This window comes from Euphorbia lathyris, chromosome 10 (genome assembly GCF_963576675.1).
Source record: "Euphorbia lathyris chromosome 10, ddEupLath1.1, whole genome shotgun sequence".
Classification (NCBI taxonomy): domain Eukaryota; kingdom Viridiplantae; phylum Streptophyta; class Magnoliopsida; order Malpighiales; family Euphorbiaceae; genus Euphorbia; species Euphorbia lathyris.
The window spans coordinates 34,657,091-34,673,233 of record NC_088919.1 but is presented as its reverse complement, the minus strand read 5'-3'; the positions used below and the strand labels follow the sequence as shown (position 1 = coordinate 34,673,233).

The window sequence follows — 16,143 nt, the reverse complement described above, 5'->3', positions numbered from 1 at the left end:
CCTGAGGTAGGGAAGGGTATACCTAAGGAGAGCTGCTCCGGTCGAGCTGCATCGGAAGACTCGCCTACGTGGTAAGAGGGCTCGCCCACTGGGGACGCTCCAGACGCCTGGGCCCGTATGTCATCAAAGAAATCCGATGTCCGAGCGCTCCTCGAAGAAACCTCCTGCGAACAAAAGGGAAAATAAACACACCCGACCATCTCATAAATAAAAAATAAGCACAACCGTGTATTTACCGGAACCACATCTAGGCCGAAGACCCCAGTAATAGCCGCCGTCAAGAACACGTCCACCGCGGGATCGACGTTCATCACGACCTCAGGTGGGACCATCGGGTTCAGGAGCGTCGATAAATAAGGAGCTCGATCCTTCGCGCAAGCCCATACGCCTCGGGGCACTAAGCGGCTGATGAGGTCACGACGTATGCTCCGCAAAGACATAGTCCTCACTGCAAACATGGAGGCAGGGATCTCACCTGGAGTCCAATAGAAGACGTCGGCCCAGTAAAGCTCTGGTCGCCTAAATACTATGCCCGCACACACGGTCCGATCAACACGCACTGTCTCCTCTAGATGCTAGTAATGTAAGCGTACTCTGGGCCGAAATCGTGGTCGTCCCATCCGAAGCGTATCTAGAGCATAAAGAGAGTCAATCATGAATGAATAAAAACTCAGAATAATCAAGAAACGCTCACCTGTCCTAAGCTCCGCGTGTCAATCCAAGATAACGCTCGTACTACCGATGGCCCCGCCTCGTTGCTCAAATCAAAATTTCTCCATCTCGTCATAACCGGAAGCGGATCCCCGTTCTGACTACTCCCGCGAATGCTTAGGAGAATCCTCCTCTCATAGGCCCAAACCTACTCATAAAAAACATGCGTCAGAAAAAGAGTGCCTGGAAAGAATAAAAGGCAAGCTAGTTGTGGAAAACGCACCAGGAGGGCGAAGGTATAGCCACCGAAGTCCTTGTGCTCCCGGCAAGTCAGGTCCAGAAATCGATACAAATATGCCAAGCCGGCTTCGGCCCAATCATAGGCTGACACCGCATCCAAGTCTCGGAAGACCTGGACGAGACCCGCGTGTACAGTCCCGCTCTAAGTACGAAAGATCGTCTCGCCAAGAGCATATAAGAGAAAACTATGAGCAGCCCTGTCTGTATCGTCCGTCTCGCAAAAGTCTCGTCGACTCAACAGCCGAAAAGTAGTGATGAACTTCGAGGGAGTGGATCTAACGCCCATATAGACCCTAGAACCAAGCAGGGTGTCCATCTCGTCAAGGCCGACCTTGGGATGCACCATATCAAAACAAAAAGGGACCGGGACGTCACTACCTTGTAATCCAGTCAACAAAGAGAAGTCCCTAGGCGAGATGGTCATCTCCCCGAACAGAAGGTCAAACGTATGGGTAGAGTCCACCCACCTCTCGTAGAGGGCTCGCAAGGCCCGCTTGTCGCACACGACATTGGCGCGTGGCAGAGCCAGGATAAAGGGCTCGAAGCCCAACTCCCGCACGCGGCCTCTCACCGCCACCGGAAGCAAAGCAAACCAGGAATGAATGTCGTCGGTGGACCCAGATGTGGTGATAGCCTGAGAGAAGATAGTACGAATAAGAGTGGGATTTAACTAAGGTCGGTATTAGAGTTTCATTTTCATGTACGTCCAAAGGAGATTTAATTTAATTGTTTATTGTCACGAACATCCACGTGAAATTTAATTTAATTCATTATTCTTTAAGGTTACTAAAGTCGTCATTCTTTAAAATTTTATTCTAGCGCACATTCGCGTGGGATTTGACTCAATCCTTTATTCTTTAAGGTTTTATTCTCACGAGCATTCATGTGAAATTTAACTTATTTCATTACTCTTTAAAAATTCTTTTTGTTAAGCTCATTATTCTTTAAAGTTTCGTCCGTAGGATCATTCGCATAGGATTTAACTTAATTCGTTATTCTTTGGCATTCCACTCTCCCGCGTAGTTGTGGGGAATGTAATCCAATTCAAATTTTTCGGGAAGGTTGTTTAGTACTATTCATATTTTTATTATTCGCATTTTTACTATTCACGTGCACTATTCACGTGCATTATTCACGTTTTTATTATTCATGTGCACTATTCATGTTTTTACTATTCACGTTTTTACCATTCACGTTTAGTATTCACGTTTTTACTATTCATGTGTATAAAGTTCACATTCTTTCTGAAAATAATAATGTGTCGTTCACATGCATAAAAATTCGCGTTTTCTAACTAAAGGGCTCATAAGCATTTTAAATGTTAGCATGCAAATAATGTTCAAACGGGGTTGCTAAAACCTAAAAGTCTTCGAAAAAAAAACAAAAGAGGTACTTACCCGATTTATGTTGGTCCTACTAAGGTGAGAGTTGGGGTTTTGGAAAGGAACAACGCTCGACAAATTCTCGAAGGTCGCCTTCATACCCTTCATACCGTCGTATTTACCCGGCGCCATCGCGAAGAACTCAAATGATAGTGAGAGAGAGAAGAAGAGAGAGAAGGTGTGGGATTAAAATGGACCCCCACCACCATTTTATAAGGGTAAAAAATGGCATTATGATAATAAGAGAAAAAGGTACAATGTGACATAAAGGTGAAAAGTAAATAATTAATTACCAAATGCGCAAATCTCCGATCCGCAGCCCGTTTCAGTCTGCGTTTTTGCTAAGCAGTGGCCGTTATCAAGGGAGACGATTCCAGACGACAGTCAAAATTTACAAAACAGAGGCACCAGTCAAAATACAGATAACAATCAATGAAAAAATAATTTTCAGCCCGAAAAGGCTCCGGACGAAAGGGTAAGGTCATTTCTATCAACGATTTCAGCACACGAGACCGTAACTCCAGTCAAAATGCAGACGGCGGTAGGTCGAAGTTCAAAATCGCCCAAGGGCGCACTTCTTAAGGTCAACTTAGGGACCTAAACAAGATACATATATGCGGTCGATTTAGAGACTAGGGTCGCTAGAAAGAGATACATACCTACGGTCGATTTAGACTAGGGTCGCTAGAAAGAGCTACATACCTGCAGTCGATTTAGACTAGGGTCGCTAGAAAGAGCTACATACCTGCGGTCGATTTTTATACTAGGGTCGCTAGAAAGAGCCACATACCTGCGGTCGATTTAGAGACTAGGATCGCTAGAAAGAGCTACATACATGCGGTCGATTTAGAGACTAGGGTCGCTAGAAAGAGCTACATACATGCGGTCGATTTAGGGTCGCTAGAAACCTGCGGTCGATTTAGACTAGGATCGCTAGAAAGAGCTATTTACATGCGGTCGATTTAGACTAGGGTCGCTAGAAAGAGCTACATACCTGCGGTCGATTTAGAGACTAGGGTCACTAGAAGGAGCTATTTACCTGCGGTCGATTTAGACTAGGGTCACTAGAAAGAGCTATATACCTGTGGTCGATGTATAGACTAGGGTTGGATGGTCGACTTGAAGACCGGGAACAAGGAATCACGCAGGGAGATCAACGCTCGTAGCCAATGCAAGGACGGGAGATAAGTTGAAAGTCCATGATGTGGAGGTCAGGTATTTCTTCTCCGACTCTATATGTGTCTTTTACTTTAATATATTTCCCATTGCATGTGCCGCATTCACGAAAAAGTTTTTTCGAAAAAGCACACACGTCACTTTCAAAATAGAAAAGTAGGGGTAACTGTAGACACCGACTCGGAGGACCTGTGATGAAAACCCATAATAAACGGTTAAAGCGGTTGATTCCATTAGTTTAAAAATAAAAATCACGAGAAGGACCCGGAGGTCGGGTGTCGGTTAGCAGGCAACTAGCGGCACCCCCGGGCAGGCGAGCGTCCCACGGACGCCAGACACGATGCTCGACGCATCAAATGCTCGTCCAGCGGGCATTTGACGCACGCCCAACGAGCGTTGGGCGCACGCCCAATTCATTGGGCGGCGCCTAACGAACGTTGGGCGTACACCCAACGAGTGTTGGGCGCACGCCCGACAGCGTTGGGCGTACACCCAACGAGTGTTGGGCGCACGCCCGACAGCGTTGGGCGTACACCCAACGAGTGTTGGGCGCACGCCCGACAGCGTTGGGCGTACGCCCAACAAGGTTGGGCGTAGTTGGGCGACGCCCAACAGAGGTTGGGCGTCGCCCAACCAGCGTTGGGCGTACGCCCAACCTCGGGATCCGTGCCTATAAAAGGCACGGATCCCCATGCATTTGGGAGGAGGACTTTGGGGAGCTTCTCTTTCTAAAAAAAAATATTTTTAGAGAGAGAAAGTAAATTTTTGGGAGAAAACATTTTTTTTCCTAAAAATTGAAAATTTCCAAAAACTTAAATATTTGATAAAAAACACCAAAATCATAATACGTGGAATCAACCGACTTCGACTGTCAATACCGATCTTGAGGTATTATCTGAGGACTAGACTCGTTTAATTTATTTATTTCGTTTATTTATTTTATTTATAGTTTTGTTCATTTATTTATTTGTTTTATTTATTTTATCACATTTATTTATTTTTCTGCATTTATTTAATTTCCGTCTCGTATTAAATAAACGTTTTGGTTTTGTTTTGAAATAAAAAACCTCGTTTTAAGTCCCAATACGAACCGTGATCCCGTTTGAGGATAGTTCGGGACTAAAACGTTGTAGATATAAGATTTTTAAAAATATTTTCGATTCACGTTTTGAAATAAAACATCGTTGGGGAGTCTCTATTATAGACTATGACCCGATTCGGGTAGTTCAGAGGCCAAAAATGATAGAATAGATTAGATCTAAAGTCTTTTAATAAATCTGGAAAGTTTGGGGACTGATTCTGTATTTCTGCCATTTCTGTCACTAATAGCTGTTTAGCGACGGATTTTCCGTCGCTAAAGCTGCTGGAACATTAAAAAGTCTATTTTTGAACATTTTTCTTACCTTTTTGACATGTAATCTTATATATATGTATATGTAATTATGTAGTATATTTATTAAAATTATTTTTGGGGTATATAACTAATAATTACTTATTATGTATTTACTTATTTTGTACATTTGGGTATCCTTTTCATTAATTTGATTTTGTAAAACTATATGTATATGTTTTCTTTTAATTCATTTAAACTATGACTAGTTATTATTTTGAGGGGTTATTTTCTATGAATCTATTTTAGTTTGAACTAAGGGTTATTTTCTTATTTATGAATCTATTTACTATCTTTACATGTTTTTTAATCTATAAGTATTATTACCATTTTACTACAATATATATATATATATATATATATATATATATATATATAAAAGTATGTATATTTATTCTTATTTTGACTTTTATATGTATATATATTTCAAATGTATTCTATTGGGTGGGTTTTGGGTGTAATTTGTTAATTATTATAATTATGTTCAAGTAAGGATTAATTGAGTGAAAAAAGGGAAAATAAACCACAAAAAGAGATTTCAATTTGGTTATTTAAACTAAAGGTTTCTAGAGGTTCCTAATGTAAATAAAAGGTTTTTAGTTCTTTATCACTTTCAAACGACTTCCTAAAACATCACGTTTTGAAACCTTAATCCGTTCCAACGACGGATTAAGCAAGCCTTGTAATTAAAAGCATTTTCCGGCAAATAATAGAGTTTTGAATCGTTTTTCTATCTAAACGGTTTTGTACAAAAATAAATGGACTTGTATGCTTAATCACGTTTTTTGGTTAAAACTTCTTATTTCACGTTTTCAAACACTCGAACCGTTCCAACGACGATTCGAGTGAAAAACATGTAAGCTAATGGGGTTTTGAAACGTGTCTAAATCGTTCCAACGGTGATTAAGGTACAAACCATGTAAATAAACACGTTTTCGGGGAATGAAGATTAGTTTAGACTTAATGTATAGCTTAAAGCATAATTCACGTTGTAAATAAACCAATTCTTCCTTCTATCTTCCTCTTTCTTCTACATATTCTAATTCATGCAAATGGGTGATTCTTTACTAAAATGGCTTTCAATAATATGCTCAAAACGAGAAAGAAAAGGTTTCAAATGAATTTTAAACTTAAAGAAATATGCGATTAGTCCGTTAGCGCCTAACATGCTAAGTAGGAGGCCGGTGGTTCAGAACCGGACGATGTCGGGGTGCCTAGTAGCCTTTCTCCGGAAAGGAGCTAGCCTTCTCGGCTCGTACCCAAATTTCCCGAACCCTCACCGGTCTCCCGTAAGGGACCATTGTTCATTTCCTATTCGTGGGTGGCGACTTTTCCATACTCCGAGCTCCGGCCCTGCCGAGCAAGTTTGATTCCATGATTGGTTACTTTCGGCGCCAATCATAGCATCTGTCGTCAATGGTGTCCACCCCCGGGTCTTCCGGGCGAGGCCGCGGCACCTACAGTCATATAACGACTCTAGGCTTAGACAGGGCATTTCGAAAGATCCTTCTATTGCAAGGATGGCTCGATTTAGCCACCAAGAAAACAGTCACTTATGACAATGTTACTTTAGAATTTCTAAGTACGCTGACCAAAGAGGGGTTGCAAAATGGCGACCTCTATTCCTTCCGTCTTAAAAGGAGACATTTCTATCGCCTCTCACAGTCATTCATAACATCCTTGATGTGTGTAGAAAATAAGAGTGGGGCTATGTTGTATTTTGAAAATCCTATGAATGCTGAAAAATCATGGCATGAACTGACTGGGGACCATCATTATTCTGCAAACTCTGCTAGTCCCAAGTCCCTACTTGACCCGGTTCTCAATTTAGTCCACAAGTTCATAACCCATAACTTGCTTGGAAAGAAAGAGAGCAATAAAGTGTCTAGTATTGTGGTCTTTATGTTGTGGTGTGTGTCTAAGGAAATTCCCACTAACAGTGTGGAAGCTATTTTTACTTGTTTTCGTGAAATGCTTAGCCACAAGCGGTCATTTATTGGGTTGGGGTATTTAGTGACCAACTTTATCAAAGACTATTGGAAAAACATATCCTTTGATGAGGTTGGTCCACACCGACCAAGTGTTATTGGCAAAAAAAAATAGACTCACTAAGGGATAAGTGTACCCCGTCGCTACCAAGTAATAATCTGGACAAGTCCAGGTATCGAATCCACAGGATTTACACCTGCAAGTATCGAGCTACTAAGGTTCTAATGTTATCTAGGCTATAGGGGGTTTGAGATTGAGTTTTGTTTAAGTTAACCTATTCCTAATTAAGTTATTTTACTCCTAAGTGATCCTTAATTAATGTAATTACCTTGAGGTGAAGCGTGGTGATACGATAATATCAAATTCAATCTATTTAAACAATCAATTATTAACCTAATCTGAGTCACTTGTGCCTAAAGCGATTAAACCTACTTATCCTTCTATGGTTCATAGCGCGTGATTCCCTTGTAAGGCCGATGTTGAGCGATTTCCGCAAGTGCACGGTGTCGCTTGTAGTAATAAAAAGATATCAATCCCACAGGGAACGTTTTTTAACGAAAACTTATTTAAGTGTAATTTAAATACGACTTAAGGTTTATAGAAATAGATAATCGTTATTTGAAATTGGTTTTGAGATTGATAGAATAAGAATTAGGCTAGAATATGTAGAATGTTAGAAATCAATTCTGTTTTGAATATGAATTACAAAACAGAAACGTTTAGTGTTTAAAATAAGAGAATAATTGTGTTTGTTTGTATTAAGCAAAGAAAACAACTTTAAACTTTGTATAAACTATAAAAGTGCAATAACGTAAACTCCTTCAATTAAAAGGCTTTGAATTGCAGACAATCTTCCTACGGCCGGGATAGATTGCTACCTTAACCAAATTAATTCTCGAAGAATGAATTTGCCTAAGTGTTAAAGAAAGTTTCCTTATAAAGATATTGAATTTAACTGTGTTTTAATGAAAACACCAGAACTCACTTCCGATCGTTTACAGAAGTGCTACATAAAAATTTATTGAATTGCGTGAACTTTATTAGATGAAGTATGAATTTGATACAAGTTTACAGAGAATAAAAAGCATGGAAGCATTCAAACGATATGAGAGTTTCGGGTTGTCAATCCTTTCCTCAAACCTCGTTAGAGTTTGTCAGGCTCCGGGGTCGAATCCGCTACTTGATCTTCTTGCCGAATCTTCGAAATAGAGATGGTTCTTCTACTACCAAAATGTAAACTAATATAAGCAGATGTTAATCTTAATCTAAATGCTATTGTGTATGTAATTATTTGATAAACAATGTGTGTACATCATATCGTTTTTACAAAATTGAACGTCTAACTCTGAATCGTTTGACTCAGAATTTCTGCATAAATTCTGTACTAAATCTTAACTCTCAATTATCATCTTCTCAACTCTGAAATCAACTCTTTACTTATAGTTGTTGAAGAGTCGAGTCTAGGGGACGTGTCTGCTGTGAAGAGACGTTTCTATCCAATCGAACGGACGCGTATCTTTGAAATCGGACATGTGTAAATTGTGCTGCCTAAAAATCTGATCTTGCCGAGAATAGAAAATCTCTACCGAGTTTAGGGGGTAAATTTCAGTCTTCAAAACGGTGGAGAGAAATGCCTGGGCGACGCGTGTCGCGACCGAGAATAAGGAATCTCGGTCGCGACACGGGAGGTTTTTCTCCGTCTCTGAGTTCGTTCCTTGCCTTCGTTTCAGTGCTTTTGATTTTCGTCGTCTTTGACTCCTTTCGTAGGGTTTTTCCTTCGTTTCTGACCTTTTTCGCTCCTATTTGGATTTTACCAAATATTTAGGTACCTTGCATGAAGGAAACATATTCGGACGTAAAAGTACTCTAAATAGATATAAACAACACAAATTCATAGCATAACTGATGTAAATATTGATGATATTTTAGATATATTTTGGGCTTAACAAATCTCCACACTTAATCTTTTGCTAGTCCCGAGCAAAATTTCACTGAATCTATCCTTTAACTAATCTCTTTATGGAAATAAAACATATATATCTGTATTCCTTTTTTAATTTAGTTAAGCCGAAAAGACTAACTTCACATGGTAAATTTATACGCAAAATATCAAACTAACTAGTATAAAGGCGATATATCATTTGTCTTGTATTTTCAATTTTTAAATTGAAGTATTCGGGACGATATAAGCACGAATGTTATTGAGTCTTTCGTCTCAAGGTATCTCAAAGCACAAAATTTCCTTTCCCAAACCTAAACTATTTATATGAATTATATATATATATATATATATTAAATGAATAAGTACTTAGGTAAATTTATTTGCCTAGTTACGCCCAAGATAAGGGTGGTCTCGATCGTAACTTTATATGCATTTTATTTGTGTTCGCTTAAGAGGTACCGACCATGCCATGGGTGGACGCAATCGTTACTTTAAACTTTAAACACGATTAATTTTTGCTTTAATCGTTCCTTTCATACCTCGATTGTGATAAGGTTGGTCTCAATCGTGGCCAAAAGTAAATGGTACTTAATTTTCTTCTCTTTCATACCTCGATTGTGATAAGGTTGGTCTTAATCGTGACCAAAAGTTAAGAATATGACTACTTGATTTAATTAACATGAATTATAAAATTAAAATTATAAATTGGGAAAAATAAAAATAGCACATTCATCCTATATTGACTTAAAATTCAATATGTATTATGGCTAAAGTTTCCTTAAAAACTTCAATTGGTGTTAATGTAAGACGAAAATCAAACCGAGCTAAAAATTGTTAGTTCAATTTAATGCCTATAAACCTAATTGAAAATTTTAAAAATAAGATTTATTGTATCATGAATTTTGCATGATATAAAATAGAGATTGAAATAAAGAATTTATTTACTTAAATACATTCACTCGAGACGATTATACTTAAAATCACATCGGAAATTTGTGAAAAATTTAGAAAATATTGCCCGTATAGAAATAATGATAACCTTCAAATAATCATAAGTTAAATGTATATAAAACATATGCAAATGTTAAGTTTATAAAAATAATAATAATAGAGTTATGAAAAAATAATGTTTATAAAATAAATGTTAAGTTGAATAAATACGTTGCAAATTATGTTGCATTTGCTTAAAATAAATTGTGTTGCAAATTGCTTAAAATAATTTTTTGTATATTGTGAAAAAAAATGGATGTCATTTTATCGTCATTCGTTTTATTCATTCGTACTAAAAGAAAATGATATATGTAATATCTCCTCCCACACTTAATTTGGACCATGTCCTCATTGATGCAAAAATTGATAAAACACGAAAAATATATGAAATAACGCATACGAAATAAGATATAAAAATCAAGAAATAAATTCATCCAACATTAGATAGAAAAAGAAAATCATTCAACATAAAAATAAAATTGAAATTGTACCAAGCATAATAGAAAAGAAATTGTACCAAACTTAAATAGAACAAAAGAAATGAGAAAGAAATGATAAAACCTAAGCATGTGATGGTGAATCCGGTGGAGATGGTGAAGTTTCAATATTTTGACGACGGAAGAATGAGAGCATCCGACGACGGGTGGACTTGTTCTCCCTTCTCAAGGTGTTGATATTATCATTCATCACATTATTGTTTTCAACCAAATCATCAAATCATCAATTCTTCAATTCATTTGTCTATTGTGGGCATTGATTTGGTTCCAAATCCTTCTCAAATCAATAGGATCTTCTTCATGTAGTGCTTGGGCTTGTGGTTGTGCATGTGGTGCTTCCGTCGCTTCCTCCTCTGCACCGCCTTCTTCGGTACCTACAAATTGAGAACTCGAGGCTCCTCCTCCCGTATTACCACTAAGATGGGCAATACGTGATTCATATGACACAAAAACAGGAGGTGTAAAACTAAGCAACAAATGTGCTCGGTCAAGGGCCTAAATATCCAAAAGAGGGACATAGCCATGGTAGGAAGACATATCATAATCGACCAATTCTCCACGTGCACCCATCACTAAGCCGGTAATAAAATTTCCTAGAGGTACTTGCTTAGTGTGTGTCATTGAAGCACGATACAAATTATCAAATAGCATTCCGATGCTATCAACCCTTAGACCTTTCAATAAACAATCCAGAACAAACAAATCATGAACTTGAACCTTTGAACTTTCAACCCGGCCAAACAGTGAAAAACTCAGAAACTTGTGAAAATAAAACAAACAGTTATCCCGAATCATTTTACTTGAAGTGTTTTTGGGATTAAAATAGGCTTGAGTATTCCAAATAGTATCCGAATCAACATCCTTAGGTTTATCAACAAAACCACTTGTAGGAAACCCGAAAATATTCCCCATTGCTTCATAATCAATAGTATAAGTTACACTATTGTTCCTAAAGGTGATAAAATTCTTCCTCTTATCAAATTTCATCGTAACCAAAAATTCCACAATAAATTCAGTATTGTTAGAGAATTTCATAGAAGCAAAAGTATGCCAACCTAGAGTATCAAGAAAAGCATTAATCCGATCGGAGAAAGATAATTCTCTTACCGAATCAAAATGTAGGAAAGGCATGTCCACAAACTCTATCTTCATGTTGGAAAAATGAGTAAAGCGTGTTGCTTCTTCCTCGGAAGCAATATCAAAATAAGCCCCACAACGGATACGAAGACGATTAGCTTCCAAATCTATAAAATATATCATCAAGAAACTTAATGACAACCTTAGCATCATTCGTAGGGGTTGCAATTGCTTCAGCCCACTTTGAAACATAATCTACGGCTACTAAAATATAAGTTTTACCAAAAGAAGGGGGAAAAGGACCCATGAAATCGATCCCCCACACGTCGAAGACTTCAACTTCCAATATGTTTGTGAGAGGCATCTCATCTTTCCTTCCTAAATTCCCGGTTCTTTGACATTTGTCACACCGAATAATAAACGAACGAACGTCTCTAAATAACGTAGGCCAAAAGAATCCACATTCTAATATCCTAGCTGCTGTTTTACTAACGCCGTTATGCCCTCCATAAGAGCTTAAATGACATTCCGACATTATAGACTTGTATCCATCTTCACTGACGCATCTCTTAATTATACCATCACCACAAGTTTTGAACAAGAAAGGATCTTCCCATAAATACTTTTTAATATCGGAAAAGAATTTTTTCCTTTGATGGAAACTTAACCCTTCTGGAACAATGTTAGCTGCGAGATAATTGGCTATTTCTGCATACCATGGTGACATGACACTTTTTATCTGATAGAGATATTCATCAGGGAAATCATCTCGTATACCGATAGTTTCACCGATAGGACCGTTTTCATCTTCAAGTCTCGATAGATGATCGGCGACAAGGTTTTCTACTCCCTTTTTGTCTTTAATTTCTATATCAAATTCTTGTAATAACAAAATCCATCTAATAAGACGCGGTTTTCCATCTTTCTTAGCAAATAGATACCTTAAAGCTGTGTGATCGGTATATATAATAACTTTAGATCCTAACAGATACGACCTAAACTTATCACATGTAAAAACTACCGCTAGCATTTCTTTTTCAGTTGTGGTATAATTTAACTGTGCACCGAACAATGTGTGACTGACATAATAAATAACATGAAGCTTCTTATCCTTCCTTTGACCTAAAACACATCCTACGGCTAAATCACTTGAATCACACATGATTTCAAAAGGTAAATCCCAATCGGGTTTAGCAATTATGGGTGCACTGACTAAAGCTGCTTTCAATGTTTCAAAAGCTTTAACACAATCTTCATTAAAATCAAAGGTTGAATCTTTCATGAGTAAATTAGTAAGTGGTTTGGAAATTATAGAAAAGTTTTTGATAAACCTTCTGTAAAAACCAGCATGTCCTAAAAATGACCGTACTCCCTTAACAGTAGTTGGAGGGGGTAATTTCTCTATCACTGAAGTTTTTGCTCTATCCACTTCTAATCCTTTTTCGGATATCTTATGACCTAAAACAATTCCTTCGTCTACCAGGAAATGACATTTTTCCCAGTTTAAAACTAAATTCGTCTCTTCACATCTAGACAATACTTTATCTAAATTTCCTAAACATGCATCAAAAGAATCTCCATAAACTGAAAAATCATCCATATAAACTTCCATGATATCTTCAATGAAATCGTTAAAGATTGCAGTCATACAACGTTGAAATGTTGTTGGTGCATTACATAGACCAAAGGGCATTCTCCTATATGCAAAGGTTCCATAAGGACATGTGAAGGTTGTTTTATCTTGGTCATCCGGGTAAATATATATTTGAAAGAATCCAGAATAACCATCAAGAAAACAATAAAAAGCATGACCGGCTATCCTCTCGATCATTTGATCAATGAAAGGTAGAGGAAAATGATCTTTCCTGGTTGCTTTATTTAGGTTCCTATAATCTATACAAACCCTCCAACCGGTGGTGGTTCGCGTATGTATTAATTCACCTTCGTCATTCCTTACAACAGTTATGCCTCCCTTTTTAGGTACACAATGGATTGGACTAACCCATTCACTATCCGAGATAGGATAAATGATTCCATTGTCTAAAAGTTTAGTAATCTCATTTTTAACTACTTCCTTCATGTTCGGATTTAAGCGTCTTTGCCTATCCGCTTTAGGTGGCTTATCTTCTTCTAAGTGAATTCTGTGCATTACAATTCTAGGATTAATTCCTTTTAAGTCTGAAATTTGCCATCTCATACTTCCTATCCTATTTCTAATAACTTCTTTCAATTTTTCTTCTTGAACTTTAGTTAATTTGTTAGAGATAATTATAGGTAGATAATCGCCTTCGCCTAAGAAAGCGTACCTCAAATGGTTTAGTAACTCTTTAAGTTCTAATTTAGGGGGTGTTACAATTGAAGGCGGAACTGGTCCATCTTCTCGAATCAAAGACTCTGGATCCTTATCTTCTAATTCTTCTCCCATTATAGGTTCTATTATTTCTTCATTTTGAACAATGTCATTGACACATTCTTCAACTAAGTCTAGTTTCATACAAGCGAATTCCTCCATAGGATATTTCATTGCTTTGTTCATATTAAACTCGATCTTATCTTCATCTATCCTTAAAACTACTTTCCCTTCCGACACATCGACTAGAGCACGTCCCGTGTTCATAAACGGTCTACCAAAAATTAGTGGATAATTAACGTCATATGCAAAGTCTAATATAATGAAATTGATAGGAAAATTAAATTTGTCAACCTTAACTAAAACGTCCTCAATTATACCATATGGTCTCTTAGTGGTTTGATCCGCTAATTGCAAAACCATATTGGTACGTTTGATATCTTCTTCTAACCTTAACTTGTTAAAAATAGACAACGACATTAAGTTTATACTTGCTCCTAAATCACAAAGACAACTCGGGAATTCAATATCTCCCAATTTACACGGAATGGTAAAACATCCGGGATCTTTGAGTTTAGTGGGCAAATTGCTTGACACTATTGATCTACAGTCCTCAGTTAGCGAAATGGATGAAATTCCTTCCCAACTAATTTTCTTTGAAATTAAATCTTTTAAGAACTTACCATAGTTAGGACATTGCGTAATCGCATCTATAAACGTCAAATTAATATGCAACTTTTTAAGTTTGTCTAAAAACGTTAAAAGTTGTTTGTCATAGTCTTTATTTCGGACTTTGTGTGGAAAAGGTAGTTTGGGTATAAAAGTTTTTGTATTTGAGTCAATTGGTGAACTTTTTGCATTTAATGTATCTTCTTTGGATTTCGTTGGTAAATCAGTTCCTGGTAAAGTAGAATCTCCGGGCATTTCTGGACCTAAGTAATTTTTCCCTGAACGAAGAGTGATAGCCTTTACTTGCTCTTTCGGATTTTCTTCTGTATGGCTAGGAAGACTTCCCTCTTTTCGGGATGGAATTGATTTAGTAATTTGACCAATTTGAACCTCCAAATTATGGATGCTAGATGAGTGGTTTTTAAGAAGCTGATCGAATTTATTTTCGATCCGTTTAAAACCATCGTCGTGATTACTTATTTTTCCACTGATAGCATCTATGAATTTGTCGATTTTAGAAGATAAAGTGCTAATCGTATCTCTTGATTGATTTTGATAATTATTGGTACGATTTTGATTAGCATTTGCATTATTATTATTATCTTTCCAATTAAAGTTAGGATGATTCTTCCATCCAGAATTATAGGTACTAGAGTAAGAATTATTAGTTTGGTTTTGCCCTTGGACAAAATTTACCTGTTCAATCTCGCTCATACCTTCATAATCCACATCCGTTTGCATTGGATTACCATAAGCATCGCACGGTGCCATAAACCTATCAATTTTGTGCGACAAGGTAGAAAATTGGGCTTGTAACATCGAGACTGGATCAAGATTTACTATACCTTTAACGGATGATGTAGTTGAGGACGATGGTTTCGCCACCGGCATGTGTCCACGTTCTGCTGGCCACATACTGCTGTTGATTGCCATTTCCTCCAAAAGTTCTCTTGCTTGGGCTGATGTCTTCTTCATAAATAACCCTCCCGACATAGCATCTAATGAACCTCTAGTTGTAGGATTCAATCCATTATAAAATGTCTGCATTAAAAGTGCATCGGGAAATTGGTGGTGTGGGCATAAATGTTGAAGTTCTTTAAAACGTTCCCAAGCCTCATAAAGAGTTTCATTATCATTCTGAGAAAAAGATGTTAACTCTTTTATGACTCTTGCGGTTTTTGCTAAAGGAAAATATTTTGATAAAAACGCTTGGGCTAATTGTTCCCAAGTTGCAAATGTTGCGCCTGACATAGAAGTTAACCATTCCTTGGCTCTATCCTTCAAAGTGAATGGAAAGAGTCGAAGTTTGATTGCTTCAGCAGTCACATCTGGTATCTTAAAAGTGTCACAAATTTCAAGGAAATTTGTCAAATGGATGTTAGGATTTTCGTTAGGTAACCCATAAAATGTTACGTTATTTTGTAACATATTAAGCAAAGCGGGCTTAATTTTAAATTGGTTTGCGGTTATTCTGGGTCTAACGATACTATTGGTTACATCGGCCACCCCTGGCCTAGCGTATTCCATAAGTGTTGGTGGATTTGCCATATTTTCTGGTTGTGGTTCTGAATTTTGTTTCTCTTTGTTTTTCTTGTCTTTCCTTTTCTTTTTAATTGTCTTTTCAATTTCTGGATCTAATGGGTTTGGTGCGATGCCTGAACTTCGAGAACTGCGCATGAACTTGAAATCTTACACGAACCGAAACTACCTTCAAAACAAAATTGAAAAAT

At 37.5% G+C, this 16,143-nt stretch overlaps 1 non-coding gene across 1 annotated transcript; it reads left to right on the top strand.

Annotated features, from left to right (window-relative positions):
- The first annotated feature begins 15,476 nt into the window (after positions 1 to 15,476).
- Positions 15,477 to 15,583, top strand: LOC136210241 (small nucleolar RNA R71). Its single transcript, XR_010677949.1, has one exon. It is a non-coding gene; the product is annotated as a small nucleolar RNA R71 (small nucleolar RNA).
- The last annotated feature ends 560 nt before the right edge of the window (positions 15,584 to 16,143 follow it).